The following is a 13,763-nucleotide window of genomic DNA, read 5'->3' as shown; positions in this document are numbered from 1 at the left end:
TCAATGAGATGTCTGCACTGTCTGTGTGAGAGGTACTATAGTCACTAGAGAAGTTGCAAAGTGTACATCTATACAAAGCCTTGAACAACTAAGACATTTTCAAGATCGAAATCTTAGCGGTAAAATTGACCGAAAATGATTTTTTTTATTCGACATAATGTTTTTTGAAGCCGACATTTAAATGTCTAAAGTATTAAAGTATAATTCCTTCCACTTTAAGCACTTTTTTGGTGCATACATTTGTTTCGGTCCAGATAGAGTTTTCTTTAATCTAGGTCTAGATCTGTAATCTAATTCTCCTCTAGATCTAGACAATTGTCACAGTGAATGTGAGGGATTATCCTTAGATCATTGTGATTATCCTTAGATCATTGTGATTATCCTTAGATCGTTGTGATTATCAAATATGTTTTACAAGGAACTCGGAACATCTGTATCCGTGTGTGTGTGTGTGTATTTATTGATTCATGTTTTGTAATGTAGAATAAATAATTGTGTCAAGTTTAACTTAATCCGAGAATGGGTATCTTATCTTATATATTATAGACAATGACGTTACTTCAAAAAAGAAGATAATTACGTCCCACGCATTTCATGTGTCGATCTAGTCATGCATGTTATTCAATGACTTAAACTCTGCTAAGGCGTTGTTTGTCCTGGCTGATTCAGGCAACCCATTCCATTCTCTAATGGCACTAAGGGAGAAGGAGCACTTGTACGAATTTGTTCTAACAAACAAAATAAGAAATATGCATCTATCTTTGTGTCTTTCTGCGTATTTTATTGTTTTTCTATTTGAAATTTCTGGTTTAGTGTTTAATGTATTATAGCTACTTTACTTTTTATTCTTCTCTCCTGAAGTGTCTCTAATTTTAGTGATTTTACTAATGATGTTACTCTAATCAAATTAGAATATTCGTTTGTTATAAATCTCACTGACAAACAGAATGAATATAAACTTTGTAATGAATTTTTTGATTTAATATAACAAAATAAAATGTTTAAAATTTGTTTCATGCTACTCTCATATTTTATTTTTATTTTTAAAATGCATCCATGAGAGATATATTTCAGCATATCTAGAAAATAAATGAAATCCAGTTCGCAATAAAAATGAAAATATAATAGACAAACATGAAAAAAACGATGCTGTCAGAGATTCCATATATGGACTTTTTCTGTGTTTTAGGAGTGGTGCGTATAAATTTTCCTAAACGTTTATTTGAGCTCATGAAAGAAAACAATTGGACGTTATTGTTCTGTACAGCGCCAGTCTGAAGTACTCAAGTACCCCGCCATAAATTTAAGCGTAACTCTCCCCAGCTAGATTCAAGAGAGATATAGCCTCCCTTGTGGGAGTCTCACTACATAGACACTACAAGTTTACTGCTTGGGTTTACTTTATAGTGGATAACAGTACGATTACTTTCACAAGTGTATGTTGTATCTCTTTAAATGTCACTAAATGTCAAGTTTAGTAGTAGTACATTATACTGAATGCTAATCATGGTTTAGCGCGCGCGAGTGTGTGTGTATTATTAGCGTATTTCGCTAATGATCCCTTCTGTACCATCATGGCTTACTTGATTTACTTTATAAGTCTTTTTCACTTCCAGTGGAGCTTAGGGCCGCTACAATACTTCACCCATCCGTTGGATCCACCTCCGTCGCCCATCCTGCAGTCTTTGCTTCTAGGTCTACTGATCTCCTCCATCTTTGCTTTGATCTTCCATCCTTTTCTTCCCCTGTGGGTTCCAGTCTAAGGTTTGTTCTGCGATATTGTCTGCTGTTCTTCGCACTGTGAGGCCATTCCAGCCCCATCGGCCGTCTTGCAGCTCTGCGGCCTGCATACAAACTTAATAAAGACTTAACTTACGTTCTGTTTGAATGGCGTATCGATCACTTTACAAATCTTGGCGGTTTAGCATCAAAATAACACTTTACAAATCTTGGCGGTTTAGCATCAAAATAACACTTTACAAATCTTGGCGGTTTAGCATCAAAATAACACTTTACAAATCTTGGCGGTTTAGCATCAAAATAACACTTTACAAATCTTGGCGGTTTAGCATCAAAATAACACTTTACAAATCTTGGCGGTTTAGCATCAAAATAACACTTTACAAATCTTGGCAGTTAGCATCAAAATAACACTTTACAAATGTGGGCGGTTTAGCATCAAAATAACACTTAACAAATCTTGGCGGTTTAGCATCAAAATAACACTTTACAAATCTTGGCAGTTTAGCATCAAAATAACACTTTACAAATCTTGGCAGTTAGCATCAAAATAACACTTTACAAATGTTGGCGGTTTAGCATCAAAATGACACTTTACAAATCTTGGCGGTTTAGCATCAAAATAACACTTTACAAATCTTGGCGGTTTAGCATCGAAATAACACTTTACAAATCTTGGCGGTTTAGCATCAAAATAACACTTTACAAATCTTGGCGGTTTAGCATCAAAATAACCCTTTACAAATCTTGGCGGTTTAGCATCAAAATAACACTTTACAAATCTTGGCAGTTAGCATCAAAATAACACTTTACAAATGTGGGCGGTTTAGCATCAAAATAACACTTTACAAATCTTGGCGGTTTAGCATCAAAATAACACTTTACAAATGTGGGCGGTTTAGCATCAAAATAACACTTAACAAATCTTGGCGGTTTAGCATCAAAATAACACTTTACAAATCTTGGCAGTTTAGCATCAAAATAACACTTTACAAATCTTGGCAGTTAGCATCAAAATAACACTTTACAAATGTGGGCGGTTTAGCATCAAAATAACACTTAACAAATCTTGGCGGTTTAGCATCAAAATAACACTTTACAAATCTTGGGCGGTTTAGCATCAAAATAACACTTTACAAATCTTGGCAGTTAGCATCAAAATAACACTTTACAAATGTTGGCGGTTTAACATCAATATGACACTTTACAAATCTTGGCGGTTAAGCATCAAAATAACACTTTACAAATCTTGGCGGTTTAGCATCGAAATAACACTTTACAAATCTTGGGCGGTTTAGCATCAAAATAAGACTTTACAAATCTTGGCGGTTTAGCATCAAAATAACACTTTACAAATCTTGGCGGTTTAGCATCAAAATAACACTTTACAAATCTTGGCGGTTTAGCATCAAAATAACACTTTACAAATTTTGGCGGTTTAGCATCAAAATAACACTTTACGAATCTTGGCGGTTTAGCATCAAAATAACACTTTACAAATCTTGGCAGTTAGCATCAAAATAACACTTTACAAATGTGGGCGGTTTAGCATCAAAATAACACTTAACAAATCTTGGCGGTTTAGCATCAAAATAACACTTTACAAATCTTGGCAGTTTAGCATCAAAATAACACTTTACAAATCTTGGCAGTTAGCATCAAAATAACACTTTACAAATGTTGGCGGTTTAGCATCAAAATGACACTTTACAAATCTTGGCGGTTTAGCATCAAAATAACACTTTACAAATCTTGGCGGTTTAGCATCGAAATAACACTTTACAAATCTTGGGCGGTTTAGCATCAAAATAACACTTTACAAATGTTGGCGGTTTAGCATCAAAATAACACTTTACAAATCTTGGCGATTTAGCATCAAAATAACACTTTACAAATGTTGGCGGTTAAGCATCAAAATAACACTTTACAAATCTTGGCAGTTAGCATCAAAATAACACTTTACAAATGTTGGCGGTTTAGCATCAAAATAACACTTTACAAATGTTGGCGGTTTAGCATCAAAATAACACTTTACAAATCTTGGCGGTTTAGCATCAAAATAACACTTTACAAATCTTGGCGGTTTAGCATCGAAATAACACTTTACAAATCTTGGGCGGTTTAGCATCAAAATAACACTTTACAAATGTTGGCGGTTTAGCATCAAAATAACCCTTTACAAATCTTGGCGGTTTAGCATCAAAATAACACTTTACAAATCTTGGCGGTTTAGCATCAAAATAACACTTGGGTGTTAATAGAAAGAACTTACAGCGTCCTTAAAGCGCTTTTAGGCGTCGTGAAACAAGCGTTGAGAGGAATAAGTCGTCGCAGTACACACAAATGTACGTTTACCAAGAGATTTTAAGGCTCTGATTCCTGTGAGATACACAGGCTCATTTTACACCTCTAGAACAATGCCTACTCTAAACACACACACACAAAGGTGTCTTACTGTGGCAGATCTACAGAAACACAATGTCAACAGCATCGATATGTCTTCCCCTGTTGTGAATATTAGGTCGAGAGTAGGGACTCCACATTATTAGAATAGAGTTAAACTAAAATGTAAATAATTATCTAATGCTTTACACAAATTGTTTCACTTGTACAAAAAAAAAGCTACGTCTGAGTGTGTCGGTGGAGTGTGCGGGTGTGTGTGGGTGTGGGTAGCTTTCATATGGCTGATGTGACATTTGATAGGTTTATTTATAACATAAAATCTAATTGTTTATAGAGTGTAACCTTATAGTGTTTGTGAGTATGTGTGATCTATGCATGTGTTAAAGTGTGTCTGTGTCTGGGTAATCGATTATAATATCTGGTGTTGTATTTATGGCTTTACGCCTTAATATAATATACAAACTCTAAAACAAAACCAATATATAGTCTATGACAAAACTTATAGGCCTATATCATCGATTACTATCTTATTCTCTTCTCGTGTTACATAAATGTATGAAATACAGTCTTGCTGATATCTTGCTAAAAAAATCTCAAAACAGTTCTATTCTTTGTTTATTAAATGTATAATATTCTCAAGCAGTGGCGTGACGTGGCGTCACGACTATGGTTTCAGTTCTCGTATTTCATAAGACATTTGGCTAAATGTACCCCTAATTGTAGAAATAATTTAGCTCATTAGCATAAGAGAGATTATTATCAATATATTTCCCTGTGATCCTTGATCACCCTGTAACGGTTTTAACAATAGTGACCAGTGGCTTGTAGTCTAGAGTTAATACGCTGAAGAATAGATGAATTGTTTACAAGCAAGATTTGTGAAAATATTTGGTTATATGTGTATTTGAAAATGTGTATTTGTAGAAAGATGTTCCAATAAACGGGCAGTTGTAAGTTGCATTAAAAATGAGTTTCGAGTGATCCAAGAAACACCCTGCAATAATCTCTAATCAAAGTTGCTAATGCTATCGAACGTTCCTTAAGAAAGACTTTGATCGTTTATTTTGGAAAATAAATTAAATCAAAGGCTAAATTAAACGCAGACTTCATTTTAAACTACATTAAGGAAGCAGTCAGTATTTCACAGGATACAGGCCTTCAAACTATGTCAATTATTTTTTTCATTTCGAAGTCGTGTAAAAACGTGAACTACTGATTACAAAGCTTATATCAACTCCGTCTGGTAAAAACGTTTGTAGCCTACGCGTTATTTCTCCCACACTCAATCTCGGATCAAGCTAAAATTGTGCAAACTTATTTCTTTTACCTGACAAAATAAAAATCAATTTAAAGTTAGCCAATTAGTTCATTAATCATCGGTTTAATTATTTTATTTGGTATCGAACAAAGGAAAGGGTTAGGGAAGGAAAGAAATGGTACTTGACTGACGTTGTGACATAAGTTGGGTTAGTCCTCTTTATACCTTTCTTTAAAAGTTTGTGACTTACAATAGATAATTATAAAACCTTCTATTTTCATTAGCACTTCTCTTATACAGTGGTTAGAGTGTTGGCTTAAGGAGGTTTGAGGAGGCGTGCCCTCGAGTTTGAATCCAGGTCGTTCAACTTTTTTTTTTTAATGAATGCATTTATAAAGCGATCATGGTAATATTCACACCCCCCTTCTTTCTCCTCCCACTCCTTTCCCAATAGGTCCAGACAAGTGATAGGTTCATAGCGTACTGAGCAAGCTAAAAGGATGAAATAGCGCTAAACAAAAACAATTGGAAAAACTATTTCTAATCGCACAGATTTAATATTGTTACTTTAGATCTATTACAAATTGAATTACTTAAGTCATCATCATCACTCCTTAGAGTTCCTCATGGAACATAGGGCCAATTACTTAAGTGATCCAAACTAGTTCATACAATAACACGAAATATAAACATTGTTTTTTAAATATTTTGCTTGTTTAGCTTATACGTTGGTAAAATGTCACAGGAATGTGTTTTGATATAGATCCATAACATTGAGTGAAGACTAGCTAACTTTAAACTAAAACAATTTTGTTGAAATCTGTTTGGGCTTCTTTAATAATAAACTGAAATTCCAACGTGTCAACATTTTTAATACAATATAAGGGAGGAGGGGTGCGAATGAGTGGAAAGAGTTATGTCTCCAACATTGTCTCCTATACATGATATATAACAACCAATGTCTTCTAAAAGTGATATGTAACAATGCCTACTGTATATGATATGTACCGTAATGTTCTTATTGTGCGCATAGATCAAGTAGTTCTAAAGATAAGAATCACCTGCGAAGAACAAAGTATTACTGAATGCACACTTGATAGGACAATAATAACACCGAAATAGATCAAGATAAGTCAATAGAAGAAACGAACCCGATCAATGCGCAATTTGTCGTTTCATTGAGTGACTTAGGGTTGTTTTGTCAGGAGTGGTTCTTTTAGTATAAGGATAAGACATGAGTTATCCCTAAATCATTGGCCTTGACTTGGAGGTGTATAACTTTATGTAGAGTTATACAATAAAGCAGTGTTTCCCACATTTTTTTCCTAACGGAACACTTCGTACAGTATTTAGCGGAACACTTTTCTTATTTTTTAGAGAGGTTAATTCACGTGGTGGCCTGCTAGTTAATTATTCCAGTAGTTCGTGGAACACCTATTCAGGCCTCGCGGAACACTAGGAACATAGTTTGAGAAACACTGCTGGAGAGTGACAAATAAACACTAAGAAATAGAAATACATATTAGCGAATGTTTTATATTGTGAAACTAATGTATTTTTAAATGATTGCTTGATATATTATTTGAATTGTCAAAGGCTTCGTCTGCATCCGATGTGGTAAAATATGCAGGTCTCTACAGAGTTTGCGTAGTTATGTAAGACACTGCACTCACCCTTAATCTTCGGAATAGAAGACATTGCTAATTGTAAACATGATCCGGAATTTTAATTCCTTCGCCGCCATAATATTCTTCCTTTCAGACATTGAGATCTCTAGAAAGATGATACAACGGTCATATGTTCCTTTGACTGCGAGTTAGCTACATTACCCTGAGCTTAACGGTTTGAGACTTACTGTAAAGCTTACATTTGCTTAATGTTATAATGCAGACAAGACAATGGCTCAGACTTCTGAAATAATTTTTTTGTGTGTGCGGATTTGCAATTACAGAAATCGATTAGATAAATTGATTACCGAACTGCCTTTTATCAAGTTGTATAAATATATCGATCATCTCATTAACGATAATCGATACTCGTCCGCATCGAAGTCAAGCGCTTGAAGTCAAATCTGTTTGTAGAATGATACTGTCAATCAAACAAACTAGAAACACCTAGATCTATCTATCTATCTATCTATCTATCTATCTATCTATCTATCTATCTATCTATCTATCTATCTATCTATCTATCTATCTGTCTGTCTGTCTGTCTGTCTGTCTGTCTGTCTGTCTGTCTGTCTGTCTATCTATCTATCTATTTATTTATTTATCTATCTATCTATCTATCTATCTATCTATCTATCTATCTATCTATCTATCTATCTATCTATCTATCTATCTATCTATCTCTCTATCTCTCTCTCTCTCTCTCTATATATATATATATATATATATGTCTGTCTGTCTGTCGGTCTGTCTATCTATCTATCTATCTATCTATCTATCTATTTATCTATCTATCTATCTATCTATCTATTTATCTATCTATCTAACTATTTATCTATCTATCTATCTATCTATTTATCTATCTATCTAACTATTTATCTATCTATCTATCTATCTATCTATCTATCTATCTATCTATCTATCTATCTATTTATCTATCTATCTAACTATTTATCTATCTATCTATCTATCTATCTATCTATCTATCTATCTATCTATCTATCTATATATCTATCTATCTATCTATCTATCTCTCTATCCATCTATTTATCTATTTATCTATCTATCTAACTATTTATCTATCTGTCTGTATGTCTGTCTATCTGTCTATCTATCTATATATCTATCTATCTATCTATCTATCTATCTTTCTATCTATCTATCTATTTATCTATCTATCTATCTATCTATCTATCTATTTATCTATCTATCTAACTATTTATCTATCTATCTTTTTATCTATCTATCTATCTATCTATCTATCTATCTATCTATCTATCTATCTATTTATCTATCTATCTAACTATTTATCTATCTGTCTGTATGTCTGTCTATCTGTCTATCTATCTATATATCTATCTATCTATCTTTCTATCTATCTATCTATTTATCTATCTATCTATCTATCTATCTATCTATCTATCTATCTATTTATCTATCGATCTAACTATTTATCTATCTATCTTTTTATCTATCTATCAATCTATCTATCTATCTATCTATCTATCTATCTATCTATCTATCTATCTATTTATCTATCTATCTATCTAACTATTTATCTATCTGTCTGTATGTCTGTCTATCTGTCTATCTATCTATCTATCTATCTATCTATCTATCTATCTATCTATCTATCTATCTATCTATCTATCTATCTATCTTTCTATCTATCTATCTATTTATCTATCTATCTATATATATATATATATATATATATATATATATTTATCTGTCTGTCTGTCTGGCCACCTATCTATTTATCTATCTATCTATCTATCTATTTATCAATCTATCTATCTATCTATCTATCAATCTGTCTGCCCACCTATCTATCTATCTATCTATCTATCTATCTATCTATCTATCTATCTATCTATCTATCTATCTATCTATCTGTATATCTATCTATCTACCTATCTATTTATCTATCTATCTATCAATCTATCTATCTATGCTCTCTCTATTACTTAATCCTTCTCTTTCTTTCTCTCTCTCTCTGTCCGTCTAAGATTTTTTTTTATTCCTTTTCAATCCATGTAGCTAAGAACCAAGGCGTAGAACTTCATTGGTTTTTCTTACCCACTAACCACATCTAAAGGTCCACAAACTAGGTCGCAAATCATTGCGCGAATTAACATCATCTTAAAATAGTTCAGCGACCTGGCGCCTCGCCGTTTTATCTTCTACTGTCTTCTACCGCCCACCCATCTTTTGAATGCAAAGTAAAAGAGAACAACCATTTGCATTATGTAAGCCTCCGGTACACAGTATCCTCCAAATAGATGCTTCAATTCTTTAAATAGCGTTTTCGTATGCAATCGAGACCGGAAATAGCCACATGGTCATGTGGTATGTCATGCGATATGGTCATGTGGTATGCTCAATGGTTTCAAAATAAGAGCCCTGCCTAGAGCCAACCCCCGTAGCCCTGCAGGTTTTGAGCTGGGTCCAGTGGCGTCACTAGGGTGGGTGTCACCGGGTGTGGTCACCCCCCTCGAAAAATTTCGTGTTTTTTTGTTTGTTTGTTTGTTTGTTTGGCCATAATACACATACTTTATAATTAAGTACATTAATTGATTGTTACACAACTATAAAATGAGCGTCAATTACGTTTTTACATTCAGTTTGTACAATTGATCTATAGTTCAATAGCGCAACAATGCAACCTTAAGTAAATTACAATGGTTTTTGTTTTCCTTTTCTGGATTTCAAACTTGAAAACGTAACAACCACTGAAAATTAATTTCTTTAACGATCTCATTTTGAATCAATTTGCCCGTTATGAAAATGTCGTCTGCTCCTTTGTCGAACGTGTTATGCTTTTGGTAAGGAAAACGTTTAATTAGCCACCAGTTTGTCAATAGGTAGGTCTACTCGTATGTATCTTTGACCTTCTAGTAAGTATATCTTGACCTAAAAAAAATAAAGATAGGTAAAACAAAAGACAATCTGGCAATAGATCTGAAGTTGCGCCTCTAAAGGCTATAATTTTAGAACGAAAAAAATTATTTCCATTGTACCCAAACTTTTAGGCAAGAAGCATTTTCTGAAAAAAATGTTGACCACATAGATTAAGTGAATAATATACACATTTATTGGAGGCGCGATGGCTGAGCGGTAAAGTGTTTGGCTTTCAAACCGTAGGAGGTTCGAATCCTGGTGAAGGCTGGGATTTTTAATTTCGGGATCCCCATACATCAGCCGTGCAGGGAGTTCGCAGGAGTTCGCCATAAAAAATGCCCATTGGGGAACGGTGTGTGGATAGTGACATGTTTGTGTGTGTCCACAGCGATCAGTCAACGTCCAGGCCCGTCCCTCAAGGGGCCGTTACATAAATGGCGTGTCCTGGTACAGTTTAGGAAAACGATGCGTCTCTAGTCCGCGAGCCCGGAGTGTCCGAGTGAACGCAAAATCAAACTCTAAAGTTTCACCCCGAGTCTCACCCCCTGTCGGGCAGGGTGGCGGGAAGGAGGAACTCGCTGCCCACAAACTACTGGAGTAATTAACTAGTAGGACACCAATAAAGCGAAGTGTTCCGCTAAATACTTAAAATGTCACAATGTGCGAAGTGTTCCGTTAAGGAAAAGTTTAGGAACCACTGTACTAGGCTGTTCCAGTTTGTATTCAGTGGTATTTTAAATTGAATTGAATGTCTTCAACATTTATTCTAAGTATTCCTAAGAATAAAAATGAATGCACTATTTCACATGATCACACAAACCCAGTTGCCACCTACATATTTTGCCACATCTAATACAGACAAACCGTTGTCCAAAGGAGTTCTATAATTTTAGTTGTTGTTTTTTTTTCGTGTTAGTCAATTTAATAATATAACAATTTTCACATTAACCATTGGGCCTACTCTATATGGGGGGGGGGGCGTGGTAGCTGGCTATTGGGTTCGAATTTTGACTGAAAAACTTTTTAAAATAGGGACTCTAGGACTCCCAAATCCGATGGGTACCTGATGAGTACTTGATATTAGTTGGAAAATTAAAGGCGGTTAGACGTTGTGTTGGCCACGTGACACCCTCATTAAACGTCGGCTACAGAGAGAAATGACCTTTACGTCATCTGCCCTATAGATCGCAAGATCTGAAAGGGTAACTTCACTTTTTTTTTATAGGGGCCTATATATTACTAGTAGGCCTACTCTATAGTGTGAGGATATAATCGTCGAAAGTAGGCTACATCATTTGATCGCGAGGTCTGATAAAGATACCTTTTTTTAAAAATAAATCTTTTTTAACTTTCACTCTGTAGTGTGGGACTGTGGGAATATAGTCAATCATTAGACATTATCAATGGAGTATTACATTCGCCTCTCTATATTGGAAAATAACATTGTTTAATTCTAGTTTAGCTCTTCTACTTTGTGAAATTAGAAAAAAAGCGCCTTCTATTTAAATATTGTGATCTTACCTTTCTTTTTAAATCCTAATCCCTTTCAAGTTCCTCAACAGTTGTGACTGTCTTCCCCTTTGAAATCTCTTTCAGACTTCCCCATTATTTAAGACTCAAGGTTTATGTGCTAGTACTTCATCTACTGTTAGAAAGTTGGTTTTTTTTGGCTAAAAGTAGATTGCTGAATTCCAACAAGTTTAAATGTCACTGTTTGGAAAGAAAAGTAAAAAAAAAAAAAGGAGCAGTAACTCATTCATCAGGTAGATCCTACAGGTTTCAAATGCTTCGCGGTATTGTTTTGAGAGTTACGGTCCCTGCTGGCTCCGCTAAGACCTGAATAAATATCACCTTTCACCTAGAACTGTAGACACAAACTCTCCCCCTGCCTCCAAGCAGACTCGAGTCCAAGGGTTTAAGAGTAGCGAGCGAGAAATAGGCCGGGATCTGTAATAGATTGCTTCGGTGATCATTGAATCGATTGGTTCGTATCGATCGATATGATATCTAGACAAGGAGAGAGAAAAAAAAAAAGGGGGGGGGGTGCATAAATACACGCCGAAGGGCTAACCAGTGTAATTCGGTATTGTGTATAGAAGTGTATATTCGAGAATGTTGGTGTTGGTGTAGTTGTGTGTGTGAAATGTTTGTGTAGTTATGGGTGTTTATGTTTAAGTAGGTCTTTTGTGTAAGTGTTTGTGTAGTTGTGTGTGTACGTGTTTGTATAGCTGTGTATAAATGTTTGTGTGTGCTTGTTGTGTGTGTGTTGGTAAAGTTGTGTGTGTAGATATTAGATGTTGTTTTATCCAAGAAAATTTTCTTTTATCAGCAAGTTTCAGAGCAAGAACACTTGCACACTGCTAGCTTGGGCTCTGACTTCCTGTGACTTATTTTAGATGTAAAAAACAAAATTTTGTTTCTTGGTAAAAAATAATATTAATTACATATGTTATTACTAAATTAAACTAAATACTTTGACATACTGATAATTAAAGACTAAAATTTTTTTTATGAAGATTAGGTATAATGGGATCAATTGGATATGGGATAGACCTAAGTTTCAATGACAATATATTTAGGGCCTACATCTAATCATCTTTAGTCTAAGAGAATACCCTAGAGTCCTCTAGAATCTACGCTATTTCATTTAATTTTTTTTTTAGAAACAGATGTTGAATAAAATTCTTTGGATTATCAATTGGTGATCTATAGGGCAGATGATGTAAAGGTCATCTGTATATGTGGCCTACCGTTAACGAGGGTGTCATGTGGCCAGCACAACGACCAACCGCCTTTACTTTTCTACAACTATTGTCATGTGGACTCAGAGGCGCCCGAAGATCCCGAAGCTAAAAATCCCAGTCGTCACCAGGATTCAAACCCCGGACCCCGGTTGGGAAGCCAAACGCTTTACCGCTCAGCCACCGCGCCTCCTGTTGATAAAGTTATAATCAACCTGAATCTTCTGTCCCTCCACTTTCGTCGTTAGGGTGCATTGACCGTTCACGTGACCTAATCCCTCCATTTTTCCCTGTCAGCAGTTGTTCTTAGTAGGATATCAAGAGAGAGGCATTTGACATTGTCCAGCCAACTTTACTTTGGATGACCCTTTCTTCGTGTTCCCTCCACTGTACCTTGAAGAATGACTTTTGACAGTGAGTCACGTGAATGATGTGATACAATAGGTCAGAACCAGCTCGGCTTTCATCTCTTCATAGTATTGAGGAGTTCCTCCATTTTGCCAGCCATATAGTGTTGAATTGTAAAAGTACAAACTCATTTTCCTGGTATTTGAAAGCCTTCTTTTTCTGTAAGTTTTACTCTCAAATGCTTGAATTTTTCTTTAATTCTCAGCATTCAGTATCCAAATTTCACAGCCGTATAGAAGTACAGAAACCACTAGCGAAGAAGACAGGTTTAATTTGACATAATCAAGCTACGTGCAAGTTAAAAGCCAGCGTTTTAAAACATCACTTTCGATTCCTGCTAGTAACTTACTCTCTTCATTGCTAGGTGGACGTTGAAATACAAAAAAAAAAAATGAAGGAAAATGATTGGTTGGATGGAAGTTTCAAATTTCTGTAACTAATTGGCAGCGAAGTTGATAGTGTCCCACTGATAACGTAGAAGTCGTTGGTTCGGTCCACAAACTGACCAATTTTTTTTTTACACCAACCTGATCTAATCCGATCAAATAAGATCCACATATCCTAGTCGCGCAAGACTTTTCATATCGGGATGCCAGTGCGCATCAAGGGACGACAAGACATGTCCTTAGAATACATGTAACATGT

This window comes from Biomphalaria glabrata, chromosome 3 (assembly GCF_947242115.1).
Source record: "Biomphalaria glabrata chromosome 3, xgBioGlab47.1, whole genome shotgun sequence".
Taxonomy (NCBI): Eukaryota; Metazoa; Mollusca; class Gastropoda; family Planorbidae; genus Biomphalaria; species Biomphalaria glabrata.
The sequence above is the reverse complement of the archived record's forward strand: the minus strand, read 5'-3'. Positions refer to the sequence as shown.